At 47.7% G+C, this 8,109-nt stretch overlaps 1 protein-coding gene across 3 annotated transcripts in view; it reads left to right on the plus strand.

Moving 5' to 3' along the window:
* Positions 1–561: 561 nt before the first annotated feature.
* The window catches only part of MTG2 (mitochondrial ribosome associated GTPase 2), a 19,959-nt gene continuing 12,411 nt past the window's right edge, over positions 562–8,109 (plus strand). The window contains exons 1-2 of one of the 3 annotated variants that reach the window (XM_017881178.1): positions 6,104–6,130; positions 7,624–7,693. The gene's annotated coding sequence lies outside the window, so the exon portion shown is untranslated. Of the gene's footprint in view, positions 587–6,103; positions 6,131–7,623; positions 7,694–8,109 lie in introns of those variants that run through there. The other 2 variants (XM_017881176.1, XM_017881177.1) reach the window with 2 other exon arrangements.

The following is an 8,109-nucleotide window of genomic DNA, read 5'->3' on the forward strand; positions in this document are numbered from 1 at the left end:
GCTTTTGGTGTAATCTCTTAATAAACTGGTTCTTCAAAAATCATCCTATAAAGTGGGTTTTCATGAAGTTAATGGGATTTTGGTGTGATTTGTTTTGCAAATACTTACTACCAAGACCCGGTAGATTGTCACCTCGGCTCCTGGGCAGTCCCCGTGCGGCGGAGCCAGGGATAGGGCGGTGTGGACGGCGTCCCGGGGCTGCCCTGCGGTCCCCACTGCCTGCTCTGCGTTGCCCAGTAGCCTCCTCGGGCAAGGGCGGTGTCCTCATCAGACCTGGGAGGCTCCGCAAACGCCGGAGGGGTTGGAGGAGCTGGGGGTCCCTGGGCACCGGGTGGAACGGGCGGGGCGGCTGTCCTTGTGTTCGGGCAGCGAGGGCGCCGGCGAAAAGCGCGGGTGCAGCTGAGCGCTCCGCAGCCTTCCCGCTGTTCCTCCTGCTCCCGCTCCTAGGGACAAGGTCCCTTCTCGGTTCCGCCGGCGTGTTTTCTGCACCTGCGCACTAGGCGAGCCTTGGGGCTGCCCAAGCCGAGAGGCCCCGGAAGTGGTCGGTGCTTGCGACGCCCCGGAAGTGACGTGCTCTCCCGAGCCGGTGAGTGCGGGAGTGGGGCGCTTGGTCCCCGCGGGTGGTCGCGGCCCGCGTGCGAGGAGGGGCCTCGGGTTTGGCCGCCGGGTACCGGGGACGCTGGGAGCGGGAGAGGCCCCGGCCTAGGAGCTGAGAGGCCTGGAGGGCTGCCGGGCTGCGAACCGCGGTGGGGAGCGGCGCCTTGCTCCCCAGTCTTGCCCCACTCTCTCCGCAGAGCCGCGTTTGGGGGTCGGAAGTCTTGTCAGCCACCCGCGTGGTTCTCTGTCACAGGAATGGGTGCCGCGTGTGAGTTCCGAGTCAAGTTGTTTAGGAATTTGCCTAAGTATTTGCCTAATACTTAGGGCTCTAAGTATTAAACATTTTCTTCTGGAATTTTAAAGTGATGATTGGTAGTGTACAGTTGCACAAAACAACATAAATATATGCACATTTGGTTGATAAAAATAAAGTTTTGTATTGTGAACGCTCCTCAAGGAGACGCATTGCCAGATAGTTCACTGTCCGTGTGTGGCTTTTGCCCTGTGAGAGCCAGTTATCCGTCTGTTCCCGTTTACGTTCTCATAGCTGTAGATACCGAGGAATGGTGTTCGCGCAGACCTGTAGATGGGAATCAGAGGAGTTCTTGGGCAATGTCGCTGGAGAAATACCTTTCTTTTGTAAAGGGGTGGACCCATTTAAAAAAAATAGGAAAGGATAACTCATATTGTTTTAAACGCAAGCTCGTCCTCAGGCAGTTCTGTTTTAGCAGAGAGAACGTAGCAAAACTTGAGAAAATGGATTCCTTTGAAATTATCCTGGCCTTAGTCCCTTGGGAAGTCTATGTGTACGCGAACCTCAGTGGGAAGATTCCTGTGGTAAAATGCAGGTGTCAGCAACATGCCAGGGAGGCCAGAGGATACTGTGTGACTTTGGGCAAGTGATTTAACCTCTCTGAGTCTCAGCCTCCACTGCTTTAGATGGGCATAAAAAATGTAAAGTCAAGAATCAGGTTTCTGCTGAGTGCGGTGGCTCACACCTGTAATCCCAGAACTTTGGGAGGCCAAGTCGAGCAGATCATGAGGTCAGGAGTTCAAGATCAGCCTGGCCAACATGGTGAAACCCCATATCTACTAAAAATACAAAAAAGTAGCCGGGCGTGGTGGCAGGCACCTGTAATCCCAACAACTTGGGAAACCGAGGCAGGAGAATCGCTTGAACCTGGGAGGTGGAGGTTGCAGTGAGCCGAGACTGCACCACTATGCTCCAGCCTAGGCAACAGCGTGAGACTCTTTCTCAAATACATTAAAAAAAAAAAAAATCATTTCATGCTCACAGGAGGATTTGAGGAGGGTTTATAAAGGGACCGTTTGCAAAGAGAGTATAGGTTAAATGACGGTTGGTCCTTTATCCTGGAACTGTGTCAGTGGAGTTTCTACTCCTGGACTCCAAAAGATCAGAGAAGACAGCAGTACCAGGAGAGGGAAGAGTCACTGGGGAGGGCTTCTTGGACTGGAGGTGTAAGCCTCAATCTGAGTGGGCAAGGAGGTCCGTGTCCCAGCCTCCTGCTCCTGCCTCCGGTCTCTGGTAGAGAGCCAGGTCCCAGTAGGTTTTCCTAAGGGGCAGGCTCAGGCTCCTGACACACAGCACAGGGCAGGGCGGAAAGCTGGTCTGGAAAAGCAAGTGGAAGATAGCTTGGCATGCAGTATTACCCCTCACAGGGTATTATTGTTAGGAATACATTTAAAAGTGGATATATTGGTCGGGCGCGGTGGCTCACGCCTGTAATCCCAGCACTTTGGGAGGCCGAGGCAGGTGGATCACCTGAGGTCGGGAGTTCGAGACCAGCCTGGCCAACATGGTGAAACCCTGCCTCTGTTAAAAATACAAAATGAGCTGGGTGTGGTGGTGGGTGCGTGGGGGTGGATACTCGGGAGGCTGAGACGGGTGGATCACTTGAACCCACGAGACGGAGGTTACAGTGAACCGAGATCCCACCATTGCTCTCCAACCTGGGCTACAAGAGCGAAACTCTGCCTCGAAAAAAAAAAAAAAAAAAATTGCCAGGCGCGGTGGCTCACGCCTGTAATCCCAGCACTTTGGGAGGCCGAGGTTGGAGGATCATGAGATCAGGAGTTCAAGACCAGCCTGGCCAACATGGTGAAACCCTGTCTCTACTAAAAATACAAAAATTTGCCAGGCGTGGTGGCACGTGGCTGTAATCCCACCTACTCCGGAGGTTGATGCAGGAGAATCCCTTGAACCCGGGAGGGGGAGGTTGCAGGGATCTGAGATCACACCACTGCACTCCAGCCTGGGTGACAGAGCGAGACTCCGTCTCCAAAAAAAAAAAAAAATATATATATATATATATATACACACACACAAACACATATATATATACACACACACACACACAAATTAGCTGGGCGTGGTGATGGGTGCCTGTAATCCCAGCTTCTTGGGAGGCTGAGGCACGAAAATTGTTTGAACCCAGGAGGCGAAGGTTGCAGTGAGGTGAGATCATGCCATTGCACTCCAACCTGGGTGACAGAGTGAGACTCCTGTCTCAAAAAAACTTTCTGTGATGAGGGCAGTGTTCTAATCTGTGCTGTCCCATATGGTACCCACTCGCGATGTGACCATGAGCACTTAGATGTTGCCTGAGGGACTGAGTTTTTACATTTTAGTTAATTTTAGCCAAATGGCCACATTTGGCCAGTGGGGACTGTACTGGACAGGTCAAGGACAGCCTTGTTGGAAGGAAGATAAAGACACCAAACAGCGGCGTGAAACAGTGGGATTTGTTCATCCAGCAAGGGAGAGCCACAGCACTCAGCGGACCTCCAAAGAGAAATTTGAAAGGGCAAACAGGAGGAAGCAAATTAGGCAAGATTCTGAGTTCAGGTCTCTGGTTGGCTTTGCAGCCTTCTCTGCGGTTGATCTTCAGGTTCCGTGTCACCAGCGTCAGGAAGTCTGGTTTCCAGAATATCCGGGCTGGATGGTGTAACGTTCCAGCAGGCTGAGCTGTGACTGTGCTTGTGTTGATGAGCCCGAGTCGTTTTTCCCCGGCCTGTTTTTATGGCCCACCCCTGACCCTTCCCATCTGATAGCTCTGGGTTAAGTCTTTTCACCTGTCTGCCTCAGTTTCCGCAACTTTAAAATGAAGATGATGAAAGACTTCACAGTTTTACAAGGACTGAATGAGTTAATCCCTGAAAAATACTTAGAACAGTATTTTGCAAGTAATGAGGTAGAGGTCTTGAAGGTTTATTGTTAAATTATTTTCAGGTACTTTTTGTATTTGGCACTGCCATAAATGGGGTTTTTTCTTAATTTTAATTTACAGTTGTTTACAGCTGGTATTTAAGAATACAATTGATTTTTTTATATTAGCCTGATAACCTGCCATCTTGCTCAGTTACCTTATTGCCTTCTTGTAGACTTCCTGGGGCTTTTTTTTTTTTTTTGAGATGGAGTCTCGCTCTGTTACCCAGGCTGGAGTGCAGTGACGTGATCTCGGCTCAGTGCAACCTCTGCCTCCCAGGTTCAAGCGATTCTCATGTCTCAGCCTACCGAGTAGCCGGGACTACAGGCGCCCGCCATCACACCCGGCTAATTTTTATATTTTTGGTAGAGATGGGGTTTCACCATGTTGGCCAGGCTGGTCTCGAACTCCTGATCTCAAATGATCTGCCCACCTCGGCCTCCCAAAGTGCTGGGATTACAGGCGTGGTGAGCCACGGCACCCGGCCTTCCCTGGGATTCTCTATGGAACTCTGTCCTCTCTTCTGTAAACAGGGACAGTTTTATTTCTTCTTTTTTTCCTTTCTTTTTTTTCCCCTTTATTTCAGTATGTGAAAGGACATTGTTGCATAGGAATGGTGCATGTGGAGGCCCTTTTTCTCCATCGTGGGAGGTAACCGTTCAGTCTTTCTTCATTAAGTGTGATTAGCTATAGGCCCCATGTAGTGCCCTTATCAGGGCGAAGATGTTCCCGTCTGTTCCCAGTTTGCTGAGATGTTTTGTTTTCCTCCTCATGAGTGGGTGTTGAGACGGTGGTACCACCTGTTGATACAGAGAAGTGCCTGGGCTGAGTTTTGACTGCTTGATGTGGCCTTGTGTTGAGATGACCACTACTAGGTCTTGATGTGTGATCCTTTCTGAACTGCTGGATTCAATTGGGTGATATTTTGTTAAGAGTTATTTGCATCTATGTTCATGAGGGGTGTGGTCTATAATTTTATTTTTTCATAGTGTCAGTTTTTGGTACTAGCCTCATAGGATGAGTTGGATAGTGATCTGACTTCCTCTATTTTCCAAAAAAGCTTGTGTAAGGTTGGCATTGTTTCTTCCTGGAATGTTACATGGAATTTACCAGGAAAACAAGCCGAGCTAGAGTTTTCCTTTGAGGAGTGTTCTTTTATAACAAATTTAACTTCTTGAGTAGATACAGGGCTGTTTTAGATTGTTTATTCTTGTGTTTCTTTAATAAGTTGCCTTGTTCAAGAAATGTGTCCATTTCATGTAAGTTGAATTTGTTCCTGAATTTGCTGGCGTAAAGTTGTTTCTAGCATTCTCTTGCCCTTCTGCTGTCTGTAAGGTGTGTGCTGATAACCCGTTGAACATTCCTGACAGTGGAGATTTGTGCTCTCTCGTTTTCTGGATCAGGCTGGCTAGAGGTGTGTTAGCTTGTCTTTTCAGTGAGCCTGTTTTTTCCGTTACGTCTCATTGTTGTCTCTTTGTTTTTTTCTGCTTTGTGTGATTCTCCTCCTTCTGCTCCATGCTTACTTTGTTCTTTCTGGTTTCTTGATTTGGAGCCTTAGGGTACTGATTGTAGATCTTTCTGCTTTACCAAGGTAACCATCAGAACTGTAAGTTTCCTTCTAAACACTGCTTTAGCTGCATCTCTTAAATTCTGGTATTTCATGGTGGCGGCGCCTGCAGGCCCAGCTACTCGAGAGGCTGAGGCAGGAGAATGGCGTGAACCTGGGAGGCGGAGCTTGCAGTGAGCTGAGATTGCGGCACTGCACTCAAGCCTGGGTGACAGAGCGAGACTCTGTCTCAAAAAAAAAAAAGAAAATTCTGGTATTTTGCATTTTCATTATCATTCAGTTCAAAACATTTTCCAGTTTCTCTTTTGATTTCTTCTCTGACCTGTGGATTATTTAGAAGAAGCTTGTTTAATTTGCAGGTTTCCTAGATATTTTCTAGCTATTGACTTCCAATTTAATTCTGAGAATATTCCCTGTGGTTGGCATTCATATACTTCCCACCCCCTCCAAAGCCACAGGAGCTCTGTCACCCATGCTGGACTGCAGTGGTGTAATCACAGTTCACTGCAGCCTCCAACTCTTGGGCTTAAGTGACCCTCCCACCTTAGCCTCCTAAGTAGCTGGTATTATAGGCATGCACCACCATGTCCAGCTAATGAGCTAATTTTCTTTTTTTTTTTTTTTTTTTTTTGGTGGACACAAGGTCTCACTATTTTGCCCAGGCTGTTCTCGAATTCCTGGCCTCAAGTTATCCAAGTTATCCTCCCGCCTTGGGCCTCCCAAACTGCTGGGATTACAGGTATGAGCCACTGCACCCGGCCTTTCTGTATACTTTAAATAATCTCTAGATTATTTATAGTACAATACAATGTAAATGCTATGTAAATAGCTGTTATACTTTATTTTTTAAATGTAAAAAAATTGTATTGTTACTGTTTTGTTTGTTTTCCGGATATTTTTGACCTGAGGTTTGTTGACTCCACAAATACGGAGGGCTGACTGTATACGATTTCTTTTAAATGTATTGAGACTTCTTTATGACACATCTTATGGTCAGTTTTGGTGAATATTCCACCTGCACCTGAAAATAGTGTGTATTTCACAGTTGTTGGATGTACTGTTATATAAATGTCAACTAGGTAAGTATTTTGATAGTATTGTTCAGATTTTGTATCTGTACTGTTTTTCTATTTTTAGACATAGGGTCTCAGGCCAGGTGTGGTGCTTGTAATCTCATGCTTGTAATCTCAGCACTTTGGAGGCCAAGACAGGAGGATCGCTTGAGACCAGGCTGGGTAACTGGGAGACCCCGTCTCTGCAAAAAAATTTTAGAAGTTAGGCACAGTGGCACTTACCTGTAGCCCCAGCTACTCGGGAGGCTGAGGCAGGAGGATCTCTTTAGTACAGGAAGTCAAGGCTGTAATGAGCTGTGATTACGTCACTGCACTCCAGCTTGGGTGACAGAGTGAGACCTTGTCTCAAAAAAAAAAAAAAAAAAAGGGTCTCGTTCTCTTATTATTGCTCAGGCTGGAGTGCGGTAGCGTATTCACAGCTCACAGCAGCTTTGAATTCTTGGGCTCAAGTGATCCTCCCGCCTCAGCCTCCCAAGGAGCTAGGTCTACAGGGGTGCGCCACCATGCCCAGCTAATTCCTTCAGTAGAGACAGAGGTCTTGCTATTTTGCCCAGGCTGGTCTCGAACTCATGGCTTCAAGAGTTCTTCCCGCCTTGGCCTCCCACAGTTCTGGGATTACAGCCAGGAACCGCTGTGCCCAGCTGGCTCTTTTTAATCTACTTTGTCAGCCTCTGCCTTTTAATTAGAATTTGTACACATGAACATTTAATAAAATGATGTATATGGTTAGATTTAGATGCACTTTTATTATTGCTTTCCTGTTTGTCCCCTCTGTTTTTTGTTGTTTGTTCTTTTTCTTCTGAATTGTTGGGCACGTTCTGAGCATTTCATTTATCTGTCGGCTTCTCGGATCTGTGTCTTTGTGTTGTGTCTTAGGCATTGCCCTGGAGGTTCCAGTCTGCGCACCTCTTACCTTCACTGTCTGCTCAGAGTTCATACTGTGCCCCTCACAGAAACGTGGGGACCTTGCCGTCGTCTGGGTCCCTTGAATCCCCTCGTGACCTTTCTGTTGCCTTTCATGTGTATTACCTCTATGCGTGTTGGAAGCCCACTACACAATATTTTTTTGTCTACAGTCTTACATATTTAAGAACTCCTAAGAGGAAAACGATAGTATTTTATATTTACCATTTCTGTTGCTCTCCCTTCCCTCCTCAAGATCCAGGCTTCCCTCTGGTATCATTTTCCTTCAACCCGAGGAACTTTCTTGAGCGTTCCTCATACAGCAGGTATGTTAGTGACAAACTGTGTTCGTTTTCTGCCATCTGAGAATCTTTATTGCACCTTCCTTTCTGAAAGATATTTTCCCTGCATATAGAATGCATCGATGCCTCTTTTCTTCAAGCACTTAAAAATATCCCTGGCCGGGCGCGGTGGCTCAAGCCTGTAATCCCAGCACTTTGGGAGGCCGAGACGGGTGGATCACAAGGTCAGGAGATCGAGACCATCCTGGCTAACACCGTGAAACCCCGTCTCTACTAAAAAATACAAAAAAAAAACTAGATGGGCGAGGTGGCGGGCGACTGTACTCCCAGCTACTCGGGAGCCTGAGGCAGGAGAATGGCGTAAACCCGGGAGGCGGAGCTTGCAGTGAGCTGAGATCCGGCCACTGCACTCCAGCCCGGGCCACAGAGCGAGACTCCGT

The sequence above is a fragment of the Rhinopithecus bieti genome, unplaced genomic scaffold (genome assembly GCF_001698545.2).
Source record: "Rhinopithecus bieti isolate Rb0 unplaced genomic scaffold, ASM169854v2 scaffold_12573, whole genome shotgun sequence".
In the NCBI taxonomy this organism is placed as follows: Eukaryota; Metazoa; Chordata; class Mammalia; order Primates; family Cercopithecidae; genus Rhinopithecus; species Rhinopithecus bieti.